Source organism: Pleurodeles waltl, chromosome 2_2 (genome assembly GCF_031143425.1).
Source record: "Pleurodeles waltl isolate 20211129_DDA chromosome 2_2, aPleWal1.hap1.20221129, whole genome shotgun sequence".
Classification (NCBI taxonomy): Eukaryota; Metazoa; Chordata; class Amphibia; order Caudata; family Salamandridae; genus Pleurodeles; species Pleurodeles waltl.
Window position 1 is genome coordinate 1,040,531,947 of NC_090439.1, and position 17,075 is coordinate 1,040,549,021.

The following is a 17,075-nucleotide window of genomic DNA, read 5'->3' on the forward strand; positions in this document are numbered from 1 at the left end:
AAAAAGGAAGGTTTGGGCCTTGCCAGGTTGAAATGACAGTTTAAACTGCACACAGGCTCTGCATCGGCAAATCTGAGACATGTTTGAAAGGCTACTGTAGTGGGTAGCACAAACAGTACTGCAGGTACACTAGTAGCATTTGACTTGCAGACCCTGGAAACATAATTCTGCACTTTACTAGGGACTTACCAGTAAATCAAATATGCCACTGTTACTGTTTTTTAGACACAGAGCACTTGCACTTTAGCACTGCTCAGTAGTGCAAAAAGTGCACAGAGTCTTAATACCAGCAAAAATGAAGTTCAGTAGACAGTGAAAACAGGCGGCCCGAAAGCAAAAGATATTGGGAAACCATGCTAAAAGGTGCCAGGTCTAATATTTATTGATGGTCGTAAGGCAGTGACTAGAACATTTAATATTATGCCTTTCAATCAAAACCATTTGCTTACATCTGTCAATTTTCCATCAAATCAAAATTGTATAAATAAGCTGAATTCTAATGTCCTTACCCCTCCGGCTTCTGAGAGCCAACCACAGGATCAACATTATGCGTTACAGCCATTACGCTAGAGCTAGTCAGCAACAATACTTGTTTGAAACAAACATTTTAGTAATTTAATAAATTAATTCTATTTTTGTTTTCTCTTTTGGACATTTACAGTACTTTAAACAAAAAAACATAATAAATATTTCAGTTTTCACAACACATTTCTTGTTAAAAAGCAAGTGCAATTTTTATAGTGTTGATGGTTATCTAACATCTCTACATATTTTATTATGTTAGACTTTTTTAAGTATTAACCATATTATTAGTTATCTAATATTTAAATATACCTTTGTGTGTGTGTTAGAAATATAGTTATACATTTTACAATATACTGAATTATGGTACTTGCATGTTGCTGCATTACATTTAAAACTGATCTCAGTGAGGGGGCAAAGTGTAATTCCTGGGGTTTTCAGTCAATTCCATCCAAAGCTCATCCCATTCCTCAGCAATCCAATATTTTTGCTGGCTCCTGTTGTCTTCCTTGTGGAGGGATTTACTTTCAGCTTGTGACAATCTCAGTGTTGTTGGTTGCCAGAACAGGATGGAGGGAGCTGTCATGACTTCCATAGGATTGTAATTGCCCTTTTGCTAGAAGAAGACCTAAGTCCAAGAAACAAGAGATTGTTCTGTATCTATGGGAGTGTCTAAAGATTCCCAGTTCTCAGTGTTCCCATGACTGTTGGATGAACACACCTGTATAATGTGCTAGGGCTTGAAACACTTGTTTCCAGAGTGGCGTCTAGGATGAGCAATCCTAGTGCATATGATGGAAATCTGCCGGTGTAAAATGGCATCGCAGGCAGGAGGAGGAAGCCCCAGGAAAGATTTTGTTAATATAATTTAGAGCGAGATAGGCTGGGTAGAGTATGTAAAACTGGATTCACTAAGAATGGGTGCTCCGTGAAGTTGTGCGTAGGTATTCGAGAGCTCTGGCCCATTCCTAATCATTTAAGATGCATAGGAATCCCATTTTCCATGTTTCCAGGAGACACTGCAAATCTGTTTCAGCAGAACTTCAAGTAGAAGGTATTTGACCTCGTGGAGCACTGTTCAGGTATCGCTTGCAGCCCTACCCTGCTGGAGGAATCAAAAATGTCCCAAAAAAACACTATGTCCAAAGGTAGTACTCTTCACCAGGTTAAGGCACCAAACATAGAACTTACTTCTGCTGAAAATCTTTAATTTCCCCGCTCTGATCTTTCCTGTCAAAAGTCAACGGTTTCACCGGACTTCACCCGTTGGCAATCCAGACTTATGAAACCCACAGGCGCCAAGAGGATCCAGAAGGAGCTGGCTGACATCACACTGGCCCAGCCCCCAAACTGCAGGTAGCTCAATCTATTGATTCATCAGGACAAGTGCGGTTGATTTGCTTTGGGGTGAAAAGCAAGGAGGGGGAGCAAAGTGGATATGTGCATATAAATAATGGAACCTAGTTGTGTCCTTCTTTGCTGTTGTTGGATATTCCATATTCTCTTGTTTAAGTATGGTGAGGGGTGTTTCTTTTTTGGAAGTGGGGCCACTGTTTTCAGGCCTTATTTGGCTCGACTGTGCCAGGAGTGAGTGGGCCTAGTATGCAGGTAGCATCTTCTACAGTGTGAATCTGCCATTTCATATGATCTTTTTCAGATATTGGTATTTATGAAGCACAAACCTTTGCTGGGGTACAGCAACTGAAGACTGATGTTTGCTGTGTGAGAGGGCCACCCTGTTATGTTCCAGATCATTGTTCAATGTATTCCGATGAGTGCTCTAAACATTGCAGATCACAGATTAGCCTATGGGAAACTCTGGATGTGTGCCATATGACCTGACTACCATTGGGGCCTCTTGGTCCAGGCTTTTTATCTGTGGAATTAAAAACTTTCTTATTGTGGGTTTCCCAGTTTGTGAATAATGTCCTGATGTTTTGTTTGTGCTAGAGTTCAGGAACTTGACAGCAATACTTGTGCAATGAGTTCCTGAGTAGATTATTTTTTAAGGCATGTGATCAACATGAAATCGTATGTCAGTGTTTATTTTTTGTATAGTAAATATAATGTACAAAAATGTATATGTCTCGGTTGCTTCTGTTTTGGGCATGACCACCCAAAAGGAAGCTGCGAAACAGATTAGATGCTTGTCCAAGGTTAATAATTTATGTTTATCATATTGTTCTGCAGTCCCTTCTGATTTTAGGTGCCAAGTTATAATAATAAATCAAACTTACTGGTATTTCAGCTGTCAACCTTGTAAAGATTAAGGACTGACTTCTTTCTGGCAGGATTCAAACATGTGATAGCAGAGGACATGCAGATGTCTAAAGCAGCAGCTTAACTGAGCAGCTATGAATAATATCCACTTTTTTTGGAGTGATTTATATACCTCTTACATCCCAGGTCAAACAGGATTACTTTAGAAGCCATCCCAGAGTCATTGGATGATCATCCAACTACCGTAGAAGTTATTTTCACTTCATCGGACATCATCAAGCTCTTAAAGTCATCAGCAAAGTTTAGAAACTTGAGCCTGATGACTCAAGGATGACTTCAAAATGAGTATCTGATGACTTCACAAGGTGTGACTATTCCTGATGACTTCAGGAGGAGTAAAAAATGACTTTCTGATTACTTCAAAAGGTGTGATTTTTCTGATGACCTCAAGAGGATTTTAGAATGATACCTGATGACTTCACAAGGTGTGACTGTTATTGATGACATCAGGAGGGTTTAAGAATGAGTATGTGATTACTTGATAAGAGCCAATGGTTTTTGATGATTTTAAACTGTATATCTAAAACTCCACAACCATCATTTCTTTTTAATATGTTTTGAGAATGATTCGCTGATTACCCCAAGAATACACCCACTATTTTGTTTTCATTTTTTGTAAGAAAGGTCCAACCTCTGGTGTGATTTTAGAATTATTTTCTGACAACTACCCAGTATACACTATTTACATATTAAATTTGCATGCAGTGTGCTTCATAAGGTATGTAAAAACAGTCACAGGTAAATATTTGTTTATGTTTTTACATCATTTTATTTATAATAATCAGTATTAGGAAGTATGTTCTCATAAAATATTAAAAACATGTTAATTTAGATTCCCATTGATCAATCCTATGTAAGGCCAATGGAATTAGGCAGCAATAGAGTATGAAATTATTGAGCAGTATTGTCTAAACCATGCAGCTGGGAAGAATACATTATGAACTCAAAGAATGCAAGTTATACCGCACATTCTGTGAAATCTAACCTCTTGACATTTTAACAAGGGGTTGCAGAGTTGGGCAACTTGAAATTTTGCAGACTTCTTTAACTGTGCAAGGTGCAATACTGTAAAATAAAGAAAATGGCAGCTTCAGTGCAATTCTGCAGCAGTAAGAAACCATTCATGCAACGGAGACTTTCAGTGGGTGGACTGTTGCCTCTTGCTCGTGGTCTACATCAGAGAGCATACCAGAAACATGATTCCTAATCAGATTCTGAGTCCGACATTTAGCATCATCTCCTGCTGTCGAGCAAAGACACTTGTTCTTACTCCCCCATAGATATTGTTATCAAAGTTTGGGCATCACCCCAGACCCCACCCTCTCACTCTCAACTGTCCTACAGTGGAAAGCCAAAGGCTGAGACACCCTGATGCTGTGAAAAAGTCAAATGTACAAACTTCAGGCCAGGTGGCTAAAATTTTGCCTTGCTGAAGCTGTTTCCTGACTTTTTAGGTGAAGAATAAATTTTCACTTGCCTCTATTTTATACACAGAGAGGTATGGATACAGTGTACATCCTGGTGCGTTAAATAACTATACACCTACTCGCACATCATTTACCAAGCACTTTACCAATCAAAAGTCAGCTCTACTGACTTTAAAGCTGCTTGAAATTAATACTGCATTTTCTATCTTTTACATGAAAATATTCTGTCTAAATCATGTATATGTACATGTATATATGGATGTGGGTGAAATTTCCATATTGACTAATTACAAAACACTGTAGCAAAAGTGCACACAATAGTGTTTAATTACATGAAAAATGCAAATCCATCATTTTGCACCATACTGAAATTAAATGTGTGAATTTTATATATAAAGTGTTTGTATAGCTGCATAGTGCAAACATTGCCAAAAGGATGAAAGGCACAAATGCAGGTAAAAGGTTGTACTGGAGGGAAAGCTGGCTTCTGGAAGTAAAGGTGGACCACTCCAACCATGAAGCATGGTTGGAGTGGTTCTGGAGTCTCTAGGGATGTCATTTTAGGTACTGGGTGGATAAATGAAGCAGCCTTGATGCATTGTTTCTTTTTACACCACTTTGTGTCCAGTCTCATGGTGTCTTAACTGCATGAGTGCAAAGAATAATTGGAGGTGGTGAGCATTTCGGCTACATAGGGGGTGATAGCTTTGTAGATCAGTCAGCTGACTTTGAAGATGGCACACACTGGCAAGGGGAACCAATGGAGTTCTGTCAGGGAAGAAGGTGATGAGGCATGCTGAAGCATTTAGTAATGCCAGTGGTAGAGGGATCTGATGGGGAAAGTGTGGTGTCTTGAAGGCTGTTGAGTAGGGCTTTACAACCATATGGATGTGAGAGAGCAAGGACTGGGAGAGCAGTTCTGAAGTCACTTTCTCAGAAGAATGGATTAACTTTCTTCAGTACAGTGAGGTGGTACCCAGCCATCTTGGTTTTCTTCAGGGTAAGATCAGTGTCCAGAGTGAATCTGAATGATTTGGCATAGGTGAAGAGTAGGGTTCAAATATGTCCATGTACATGCCACTGTGCTGGGTTTGCACTACTTGTTGCTTGTTCTTGATGAATAGCGAGAATTATGTCTTGTTGGGGTTGAGCTTCAGGAAAATGTTGGGCATCTAGATCCGGATGAAGTGAAGGCATTGTTTGAGGAGTTATATTTTCTTTCAATTTCAGGGGAGTGAGCTTCCACAACACACTGCCTGTAGTTGTTGCATTAATCACTGGTGCCAAACCCACAAGTACTGTAGAATAACCAGGTTATGCCTATTGAGCACCTCACTTTCGAGCAAGTAAATCAGTCAAGGCTTACTGCAGGAGATGGCTGTGGGTTAGGATCTTACATTCAGCATTACAGATTAAATAACACAATATTTTGAACTCCTTACTATGTTACTATGTTTTATGATGATAATAAAACTTTCTGTTCCAACTCGGTTTAAAGTAAATGTACAATACAAGAGAAACATTTTGCATGAAAAAATGTCGGAAATGCAACATCTGGAAAAAGTGTATACACTCATGGAAAGAATTTTTTTTTTAAATTTAAATGTGAAATGTAAACAGGGACTGCATCCCTAACATGGATTGCCTTGATGGAACGGTTTGCTATTGTTCTATGCACTATGTACAGAGGCAAATGATTGGATGAGCATGTGGCCTGAACACCATTATGACCCGCCAACACGCAGTGTGAGAAACTCTTACTGCCTTCACATTCAACTCCAGAGCTGTCAATTTTGACTCATCATGCACACGCACTCTCAACCAGAACTAACCCAGACACCTATTAGTGACTTGTTCCATAGTATGCAATATACAAGAGTCACATGTTGCATGGGAAAAATAGAGAAATACATCTAGAAAAAGCATATACTCTTAAGGAATGCAAGATGACGAAAATCTGACATGTAAACTACTGCACAATTGCACGGTGGGTATGCCATTAAAGCATTTTGAAAGCAATAGAGAATTACAACTATGAGTAGATTTTTTTAGACTGTAGACTTCCGATATTTATTTGGAGGAAAGTTAGCTAATTTATGGAGGTGATGCAAAACGTAGAAACTGTTCTTTCTTATTTAACTGACTTTTGTTAATTTTTTTACCTGACCAGTTATTTAAGGGAGCATACATTCATACGTTAATAAACATTGCATAGATTTCTAATGCAAGGTGTATTAGGACATGTTGACATGCAACTTCAAAAATAATTTAAAATATTTTAGATTTCTGAAGTTCTACTTGTCATTGTAGACCAATATTTTCTCTGTTCTAATCTGACGCTTACTAAGAATTTCTTTGTGCTATATGTTTGTAGTAAGGGTGTTTCAATTGAATTAGAAATTGAGTTTTTGACACAGTTCTATAGCAGAGCAACCCTACCAAGTACCACACACAAGGAGGTTATACTAATGCATTTTATTGCTGGTGGCAGCCTCACTGCATTACAATGCATCAGACACGCTTTTTATAGTTCCTAGGACCAACATTATAAGCAGCGCTGCATTTTTATACGCTAGTCAGTGCGCTTTGTTGTCCAGCTTTCCCAGCCGCAGTAATCATCATCAGCTCATCACAGACTCTGCCAATCTCAAACACAAGTGACGTTAAGGCTGGGGTTCTAGCATGCGGATCACATTCGTTGAATAGTTTGTAAGTATTAGAAACAGGTACTGCGGAGGGAAAATTATCCTGGAGTAGCCATTTTCAACAAACTGCTACTAAAAAGTATAGTTCCTCTCGCAGTATTGTTCAAAGTCTAAACGTTGCTTTGTTTACACAAGGGTTTTCTGTAGCTGACAGTGCATTCATTTCAGTCCCTGCTAAAGCCAGGGCAGTTGCTGCCTTTGCAAGAAGTACATTATCAGTGATGTGAATGTATTTCTAAGCATGCTTTGAAAAATTGGTGGTGCATTAGTAATATTAGCAAGTACAAAACATTTTGTAGTGCTAGCTCAGACTAAATATAAATAAAGCCAACGCTATATTGGTGTAGTTAACTCATTGTTAGCACCCGGCGCACAGATTTTTCACCTCATTTTCTTTTATAGTTACTAGGACCAACATTATACGGTGTGTTACATTTATATAAGCTTCGCACTCCGGATCGTCCAGCCACAGTTATTATCAGCTCATCAATGACATGGCCCGGCTGGAAGGGTGACCTTACCTGGGCCAGTAACTGTATGTTAAACTGCTTCACCATGTGGCTGGGTGCCCTGCTATCTGGCACGGAACACCTAATGGATTACTCAGGCATGGAGTTAGTTTTTCAACTCTGTCTACCTGACGCCTGCGCTCTGTGTGGTACATATGCAGGGGATTATGCTAGTGGGTAGCTGGGGAAGATGCAGGATATTTTCTTCAACTGCTGCCAGACATGGTTTACAAGGTTTACGGTTCACTACAATGGTTTATTTTCTGTACTCCAGCTAGCCCCTCCAGGCCTTTAGACATACTGCCCAGCAGATAATAACATAAGAGTCAAGTTGTAGGCCTCATCTTCCCTCATGTCTCCAGTCTCAAGTGTGGGGTCTCAGTAGTCAGGTCTCAGTAGACAGGTGTGTCTAAGCACACACTTTAAAAGTGCTAGCCAGCCTGCCCTAAGCATGCAGCCCTGATGGCGTTATTACCATGATTCCACCAGGGCCTGTGAGCGCATGCTGCACGATGGTAGTATGGCTGTCAATAGTAGTACAATGTCTGTATTCAGTGCTCCCACTAGTACAGTCCAGGTCCAAGATATTTTATGCTAGCTGAGTCTTAGCCTATCCCGGTAGTCATGCCTTGGTGGCACATATAAGTCTGGCAGCAGAACACTTAGTTTGAACGAGGCAGTGTTAGAACGTGGGATTGGGTGGGCAAAAATGGTACAACACTGATTAATATTCTGTCTGTATTTTTGTTGGTCTTTCACCTTCAATCTAACATACACTTTAAATGAACAATGCAAGTTTAAGTTATGGGTGGGAAATGCACTCGTTTGCATTGTGAATCTCAATTGGTAAATGTAATCCCTCTGCAGATGTCTTTTTTGTGTATAAACAGTGAGAAACAGCAAAGAGTTCTGGTTGTTGGTGTAGGGAATAATGCCTACCTATAGTCCTATGAGGTCCCATCATGCAACTGCAAATGCACTCTGTCCATGCAAGTCATTAATTGTATTAAAGACAGTAAAAGATACATGTCACTCAAAGTGTCACACATTTGTATGTAGAGTGCCACTCCTATGTTAATATAAATCATGGAAATGTCACACATAAGCACTCTGAAAATTTGGCAGACATGACAGAGCTATGTAGATATTTTTAGAAAGTGCTATGCAAATGTTGTTGCAGGCATTATAATTCTATTATAAAAGTGCTTATGATGAAAAAGGTACTAAGGCCTCTGTGCTATGCAGATTGGAAAACTATTAGGTAAGGTAGCAATTATTTTAATCTTTGCTTTTCTTGTGCTTTTTTCCAAGGGATTTTGGTGTTGAAAGAGAATCAAAATATACAACTACATATTTGGGAACGCAATTCGTGATAGGAAAGGAAGCCTGTTAAAGACACTTTCAACCAAACATTTAATTTACTGCACCAATCAGACATTTGGGTGTTGGGCTTTTTCCCATTGGCATTTCCTTTTCCCTGGATGACTTTGTTTTTGCCTTTTCTGCATCAATTTGACTGCAAAAAAGAGAGCTATCGGCAAGCACGACTACCACGCACTTCCGGTGGCCTGGAAGTTACATCACCCAGACAGCCTTTCATTTAGTGAACATTGAAACATTTTCTAGCATACGCAACAAGAATTTTCACATCTATTAAGGACACAGAGGCGAGGATTATGCTTCTCAGGCTTCGCTGTTTATTATTTCACAAACCACAGCAGCCAATAAAATTAACTTTTTTGATAAAACTACAAAACCCATAAACATGACGTCAAAGCATCACCACCAAAATGTTTTACCAACCTAGCATTCAAACTCCGTCTGCTTGCAGAAAAACCAAAAACACCATAGCCAAACTTTAAAAGCCCACAACAGCTCTCCATTATCTCACTCTCTCATACTATGTCAGGACCGGAGACTTCGGATTTTGTTTCTCCTTCTTCACTGTTTATTATTTCACAAACCACAGCAGCAAATTAAATTAACTTTTTTGATAAAACTACAAAACCCATAAACATGACGTCAAAGCCTCACCACCAATTGACACCCATACTGTTCCATATCTTTGATATCCTACATAACCATTCCTATTCTTTGCAGTGAGGAATAAAGTCTTAAATTCAAGAGACAAAACAGCCTTAAGTAGAAGCTGAAAACTGGATCTAGCATCAAATCAGCAGATTCTTCAAACCAGTAGGCCAAGAGACCTGAAGGAATACGTATTCCACGTTTAGCCCATCACGCAGACTTTTGATTGGACACTGGAATAAAAGAAAAAATGCCTATGTAATATTCAGTTGGAAATTGTTGGAATAAATGTATTATATGTATGCATTTGTATAGGGAAATAGACATTGCAATGTATTTAGCAATAAATAAGAACAGCATGATCATAATTGCATTGAGTTAAATGAACAGTTGAAGGAACATACTATTCAGAGAAAACATTTCTGGGTGGGAAAAACCAACTCTATTGGGTAGGATAATCCTCGCCTCCATGTCCTTAATAGAATTGAAAATTCTTGTCACGTATGCTGGACCGGAGGCTTCGGATTATGCTTGCTTAAAGCTGTTGTAAGACAACCGAGGCTACATCCAAAATCGGTTTGTAATAAATGTAGAGTCAGATGACCAATCTGCTGCCTTCATTATTTCTTGCAACTGACAGCCAAGAGAAAAGGATTTTGATGCCATAGCACCTCGTACAGAGCGGGCCCTAAACACAGAAGTATTTATCCCTGCTTTAGACAGAATCCATCTCACCCAGCGAGCTAAGGTAGCAGAAGATACTGGATGGAAAGGCTTTTGAAGTGCAATTAACAATTGGCCCTCAAGAGATTGATGAAATTCCCTGGTACGGTCCTCATACTCCCTTAAACACTGTACCACACACAGTTTGTCATGTTCCGGAAAACTAGGATGGGTTACTTGGCTTGAAAAAGTCTTCATTCTTCTGGATTTCCCATTTGGGGAAAAGATATAACCAAAAATGTCTAGAGTTCTCACGTTTGACACTCTTCTACATGATATTAAACACAACAACATAGTTAGTTTAGCTGACAATTGCTTCCTGGATAAATCTGCGTTGGAAGGCCATTGTCGTAAAAATTTGAAGATGATATTTACATCCCAAAGATGAGCATTCTTTGATTGAGGAGGATTAGCCAATCGGATACCCCTCATCACCCTAGGTACAAGAGGATGTTCCCCTATTGGTTTCCCATCTAGGAATGTGTGGCCTGCTGATATCCCAGATCTATAATTATTTCTTGAGCAGAAACTTAGCCCCTCAGAAGCTATTTCTGGCAAGAAATTGACTACAGAGCAACTGGGGCCCCCAAGGGATCCAAATCGTGAGGGCTGCACCAACCTACCCATCTACACCATGCCGAGGAATAACGTTTTTGGGTGAAGTCTGAACAAGATGCTGAGATGAAGGAAGAAGATTGCTCCGAAAGGTCTGGCAGGTGCCAACGTTGCCTGAAATGCGCCAGGCCATGAGGTGTAATTTGTCCTGTATCTGAAGAGGATATGTATGACCTGCTGGGTCCAACAATCATTCTGGAATTAGGGGAATCTGAAATGGGAAGTCCCTGGACATTTATAGGAGAACTGGAAACCAAGGCTGAGCTCTCCAGAGAGGAGTGATCAGAATTAGCTCTGCTTTCTGAATGAGGGATTGAGACACTACTCTGGGTATCATTATAAAGGGGGGAAAGGCGTAAAGAAGTGGCCCTGTCCACTGTTGAAGAAAGGCATCCATGGATATGGCCAGGGGATTCGGTCTCCAAGAGTAGAACCAATGCAGTTGATGGGAGAGACAAAGACGCCAAGAGGTCTATGTGACACTGTCCCCATCTCCCTTTTAGGTCTTGGAACACCGAAGGATGGATTTCCCACTTGATGGGATCTCTGAGGAATCGGAAATTCCAGTCTGCAATTGTATTTATTTGACCTGGAAGGGATTCCATTGTTACTGAGTTCTTATTCTGGAAGAAGTAGTGCCAAAATGCTTTTTTTATCTCTGTTAGAATACGAGACCTCATCCCGCCTCGCTTGTTGAAGTAACGCACTGCATGAGCAGGAGAACGCAACAGTTGGAATGAGGGGCTAGAGTTTTCATGGCAAATGAGTCTGCTAACAACTCCAAGCAGTTTATGTGAAGCCGAGACTCCTCATGGGACCAACGCCCTACTGTGGAGACGGCTCCCCAACCCCATTTGCTGGCGTCTGATTCCAGAATGACATCCGGATGAGAGCCGAAGATGGCCCTGCCATTCCACGCTGCCATGTGGTCTAGCCACCATTGGATCTTGCAATGCATCTCCTGGGTGAGAGCTATAAGCTCCGTATAAGAAAGACCCTTCTGGAGGTGATGGATTTTTGGACGTTGTAGTGCTCTGTAATGCAGGAGCACTGGAAATATGTCCTGTAAGGAAAATGCTAGTAGTCCCACTATCCTGCCTAGGACCCTGAGAGATATTTTGTTTTTTTGGAAAGTGGGCTTGATCGCCTTCTAGATTGATTGTAACGTCTGGGCCCGAAGGGACAGGAGAGAAGAAACAGAGTCGATCTGAAAACACAAAATCTCCATCTGACGAGATCGTATCAGAACGGATTTCTTTACATTGATCAAAAATCCCAGTTTTTGGATCATCTGAATGGTCCAATCTATTTTTTGCATGAGGAGATGGGCGTCTTGGGTCATCAGCATTATATCATCTAAATAGGCCATCATCCGAACTCCTTTGGCCCGGAGACTCTCTACTAACGGGTGCATAACCTTGTAGAAGCACTAGTGTGCAGACGAAAGGCCAAAAGGAAGTACCTTGAAGAGGAACCATTGACTGTCCCACTGGAACTGGAGATATTTTCTGCGGGGAGGAAATATTGGAATTGTGAGATAGGCATTTTTCAAGTCTAAACGTACCATCCAGTCACCCTCCCTGAGAATGTCCCTGAGAAGATGGATTCCTTCCATCTTGAAGTGCAGGTATACTATCCAGGTGTTGATCTCCCTTAGATTGATCACTAGACAAGGCCCTGTGCCTCTCTTGCTTACTGTAAAAATATTGCTGCAATAACTTGAAGGGTCTGGATGGCATGGAGCAATTGCGTCTTTGAGCAACAGTTGTTGGACTTCTTGCAGAATAACAGCTAGATCTAGTTCGGAAAAATAGATAGGAGGCAGCATGGACATCTGTTGAGGATTCCCAAAGAATTCTAGACAGAAACCCACAACTCTCTCGAGAACCCATTGGTCTGATGTTAGTGCCGACCAATTGTGTGGAAAAAACCTGGTCCTTCCCCCTAGAGTTACTAGAGAAGGTGAAATCAGGCTTACCTTGAGGGTTGGAGCCGGAGTTGTTATTGTTCTTGAAACGACCTCGGTTGAAACGGGCACGACCTGCATGGGCTCTGGCAGGGTAGAATGTGTCTAGGGGAGATGAAAATCCTCTGCCTGACTAGGTGTAGGATGACTGAGGTCTGATTGAGGCGGTACGGCCCGAAAGGTGCCCTCTAAATCAGCTGGCCCTGGCAAACATCAGATTCTAGAATACCTTGTTCATGGAGGTCTGAGCCTTGTCCAGTGCTGTATATGTATGGAAAATTTGCCCAAATCCTTTACGAATTTGTTGCCGAACAGAAGTCAGTCGGCTAGGGGGCCTGGTTCTGCATTAGCGAGGTCTGCCAACTTCAGATCTATACGAAGTAGAATAGACTTTCTGCTCTCCATGGAGATATTGCAATTAGCGTTTCCCAATAAGCAGAGTATCCGTTGAGCCCATCCAGCCAGTGAATCAGGGTCTATTTGCGAGCCAGACTCTTTTGCTGCCACTACCAGGTCTAGGATTGTACATAAAGGACCATAGAGGACCAGGACTGTGTCCTAGCAGGACTTTCAGTACCTATCAATGGCTTTCTTAGTCTCCTTTGTGGAGCGCTTGAGGAAGGTTGCCAGATTTGGGTCCAGCTGAGGGGTCATAGCCACCTTGTCAGGTATGTCAGGTCATGGACACTAGGACCGGAGGCGACTTCGGACTTCCTTATCTAGGGCCTTCCTTATATGTGCACGGGCATAGTCCATCACTGCAGGGACGGGGACCCAGTCTGAGGACCTGGGGGGATAATCTCGTCTGGGTTGAAACTGAGAGCAGATAGGGACTGTACCTTCAGAGGAGGGTGGGGGCGTGTCATTCATCAGAGGAGTGTCTGCATCACTTATGAGGGAGAGAGTCGCTGTCTGAATATGACTGGGATGAACAGGAGTCGTCAAAGGCACTGTCTGGGGGGTAGGATAGAGCTTGGGCGCTGATGGCTGGTTTCGCTGAATATTGGTGGTCGGAAGATGGCTGAGATTGGGACAGACAGGCCATGGGCAATGCGCGGGGCCATTCGGGACCTGGAGGGGGCTTTTCCTGACCAGTGGAAGAAAGGGGCATGGGATTGCCATAGGGAGGGGCAGTCAGAGGGTAGCACTTAAGCTCTCTGGCGATAGGTTGGAGTGCAACTGCTGGGCTCTATTGACAGATTGCACCACTGAGGTGTTCAGGACATAGAAAATGTGTTCGGCGAGGAGTAAATCCTCCTGCTCAGTAAAGCAGGCTGCATCATCTGGTCTCTGTCGCTCTCTCATGGTGTTTAGAGTGCACAGACCCAAGCTGTAATGCTCACTTTCCAATGTAGAAAATAGGGGGGGGGCAAGCTTCTGTGGCCGTACAGGAGGCTAAACTGGAGCAGAAGCTTCCAAGACCTCCTTCTAAGACTTGTGTGAACATAAATATACCACCCACTCAGGCAAAGCCTGTGGTATCCAATTGACAGTCCTGGCAATCCGGCTTGTGGGTAACGCTCTGCTTGAACGTTTGCAGACAAGTGGGAGCCAACCCCAATACAGCCAGGTCTGGTGGCGTGTGCTTGCTGTCAGAATTTTTTATCTGACTGGAGCCCATGGCGCGAGGAGCGCGTGCATGGGACAGGAGCTAGAAAGAGGATTACAGCCCTCACACTTCAGGCGCTCATTCCCCTTTGCCTCCTGGCACCCCGCCGAGTGCGAGAAAATCAATAAACGGGCGATCGCGTGCTGCCTGAGAGCCCTGAGTGGTTTTACACCGTGCACTCGTAACTCCGGTGGTGGTGATATCGCTGTGAATGAAAAAACGCTACAATAGTATGCAGAGAAGAAATTGTGGTACTTATCTTGTTCTGAAGCAGCGAAGAAAGAGGAATGGCTATGGAGGTTATCAAAGATAGGGAGCAGCATGGGCGTCGATTGGTGGTGATGCTTTGACATCCTGTTTAAGGGTTTTGTAGTTTTATCAAAAAAGTTAATGTTATTGGCTGCTGTGGTTTGTGAAATAATAAACGGTGAAGTCTCCGGTCCGACATAGAATGATAGAGTGGGATAATGGAGAGTTGTTGTGGGCTTTTAAAGTTTGGCTATGGTGTTTTTGGTTTTCTGCAAGCAGACGAGTAAAAGGTTTCATAAGATAAGCACACAGAGTTCAGATGAGATGGATTCTCATCTCTGCCAGCAAGACGAGTCTGGTAATAACTCCTTTCTGTTTTGGAAGGAGATTTATTGCTTTCTGCAGTCGTATTAAAGGAGACATTTTCCAAATACTCCGCTGGACACAAACAGGAAATTGAATGCGACGCTTAGTGGCACAAACGTTATATATTTTTTTAATATTAAAATGTAATCGGTTGTGTGTTAAAGGTCTAATTTATCGCATGGCAATTAGCAGTCAATTTTGCATGGTGTTACTGAAATTTTAGAGCAGTAAAATCCCTTGCACATTTCACTTTATTAACATTTATTTTCTTTCACATGATTTAGGGCCAGGTGTAGCAAACGTTTGCGACTCGCAAACGGGCCGAATCGCAATTTGCGACAGTGCAAAATCGGAAATGGGATGCAAAAAGCCCATTTCCGACTCGCAAAAAGCGATGGGACCCGTTTGCGAGTCGCATCTGGTGCGACCCCATTTTGCGACCCGCAAATTGCAAGTCGCAATTTGCGAGTCGCAACCCATATGCAATAGCAACTCGCAAATTGCGACTAGTCGCAAAAAGCCCAGTTTGCATGTCCCATTTACCACTAACTCAGAGCAGGTGGTAACCATTACCAAAGTATAAAAGGGGACCCAGAAGGCATCTGGGTTACTCAAGATGGTGGAGATATACCTGATAGCAGTGAGGAGGAGAGTCTACGCAGCCCAGCAGAGGAGGAGGAGGGGCCACAGACAGGAGAAGATATATAGAACCAGGCAGACTCTTTTTCAGCAAACTGAAGAGAAGATCTATGACAAATACCGCCTTAGCAGCGCAGCCATTCTAGAATTAATAGATTTACTGAAACCACAGCTAGAACACAAGACTCTGCGTGGCTGCGCCATCCCTACGCATGTGCAAGTACTATGCGCACTGCACCTCTTGGCCTCAGGGAGCTATCAGGGGGTCATTGCCGTGGCAGGTGGGGTATCCCAAAGTGCAGTGTCAAGGTTCCTCAGGGCATTCCTAGATGCCTTAGTCACGCACATGTCTCACTTCATATACTTACCAAGGAATGAGGCAGAAATTAACAGCACCAAGCTGGACTTTTACCGCATTGCCCACTTTCCCCATGTCATAGGGTGTGTAGATGGGACACACATTCAAATATGCCCCCCTGCTAATCTGGAACACATTTTCCGCAACAGGAAGTGTACCCACTCACTCAACATACAGGTTGTTTGTGATGCCCATTATGTCATCACGGACATCGTAGCTAAGTTTCCTGGCAGTACCCATGACTCATACATTTTTAGGCATAGTGGGATACATCAACGCCTGGAACGTGGGGAATTTGGAGACGGTTACCTCCTAGGTAGAGCCACAGACACTTGCAGACATACACACAGGTCACTGTGCACGACTATCTGGAGTTCCTAACAGTGTACTTTTGTGCCCAACAGGTGACAGTGCATATGCTCTCAGGCCTTGGATCATGACTCCATTTTTAACACCCAGAACTGAATCTGAGAGGCAATACAACAGTGCGCATAAGAGGACCAGGAACCTGATCGAGCGCACCTTCGGACTGCTGAAGGCAAGATTCAGATGCCTCCACCGCAGTGGAGGCGCCCTCCAATACACCCCCATTACCGCTTTCAAAATTGTGGTCGCATGCGCCATCCTCCACAACATAGCCACCCGACGTGGGCTACCTCTCACCCCTGCAGACCCAGATCCTGATGATGAAGAGCAAGAACAACCACATCGCCATCATGGGGATAGGAGTATCGCTAATCAAGGCAGACTGAGACGGGACCACATTGCAACGCAATATTTTGGACGATACGTGTCAACTCCCACCATATTCACCTATTAACCATAAACTCCATTTGTTAAGTGGAACAAAAATAACTGTTTTATTAATGTCATGAAGAAACTATATACAAGTTGAAATTGTCCATGGGCAGGAAAATGCCAACCAGTCATGTGGCACATTAACGCCATGTGCCACATTAATATGTCCTGGCTGTTATCTATGATCTCCTGCCCCTCCTGCCAGCCTGGCTGGTCCCTGCTGCGTCCATGGTGCTCTGCCTACCACTCCTGAGCACCCTACTGTCAGTGGCAGAGACACT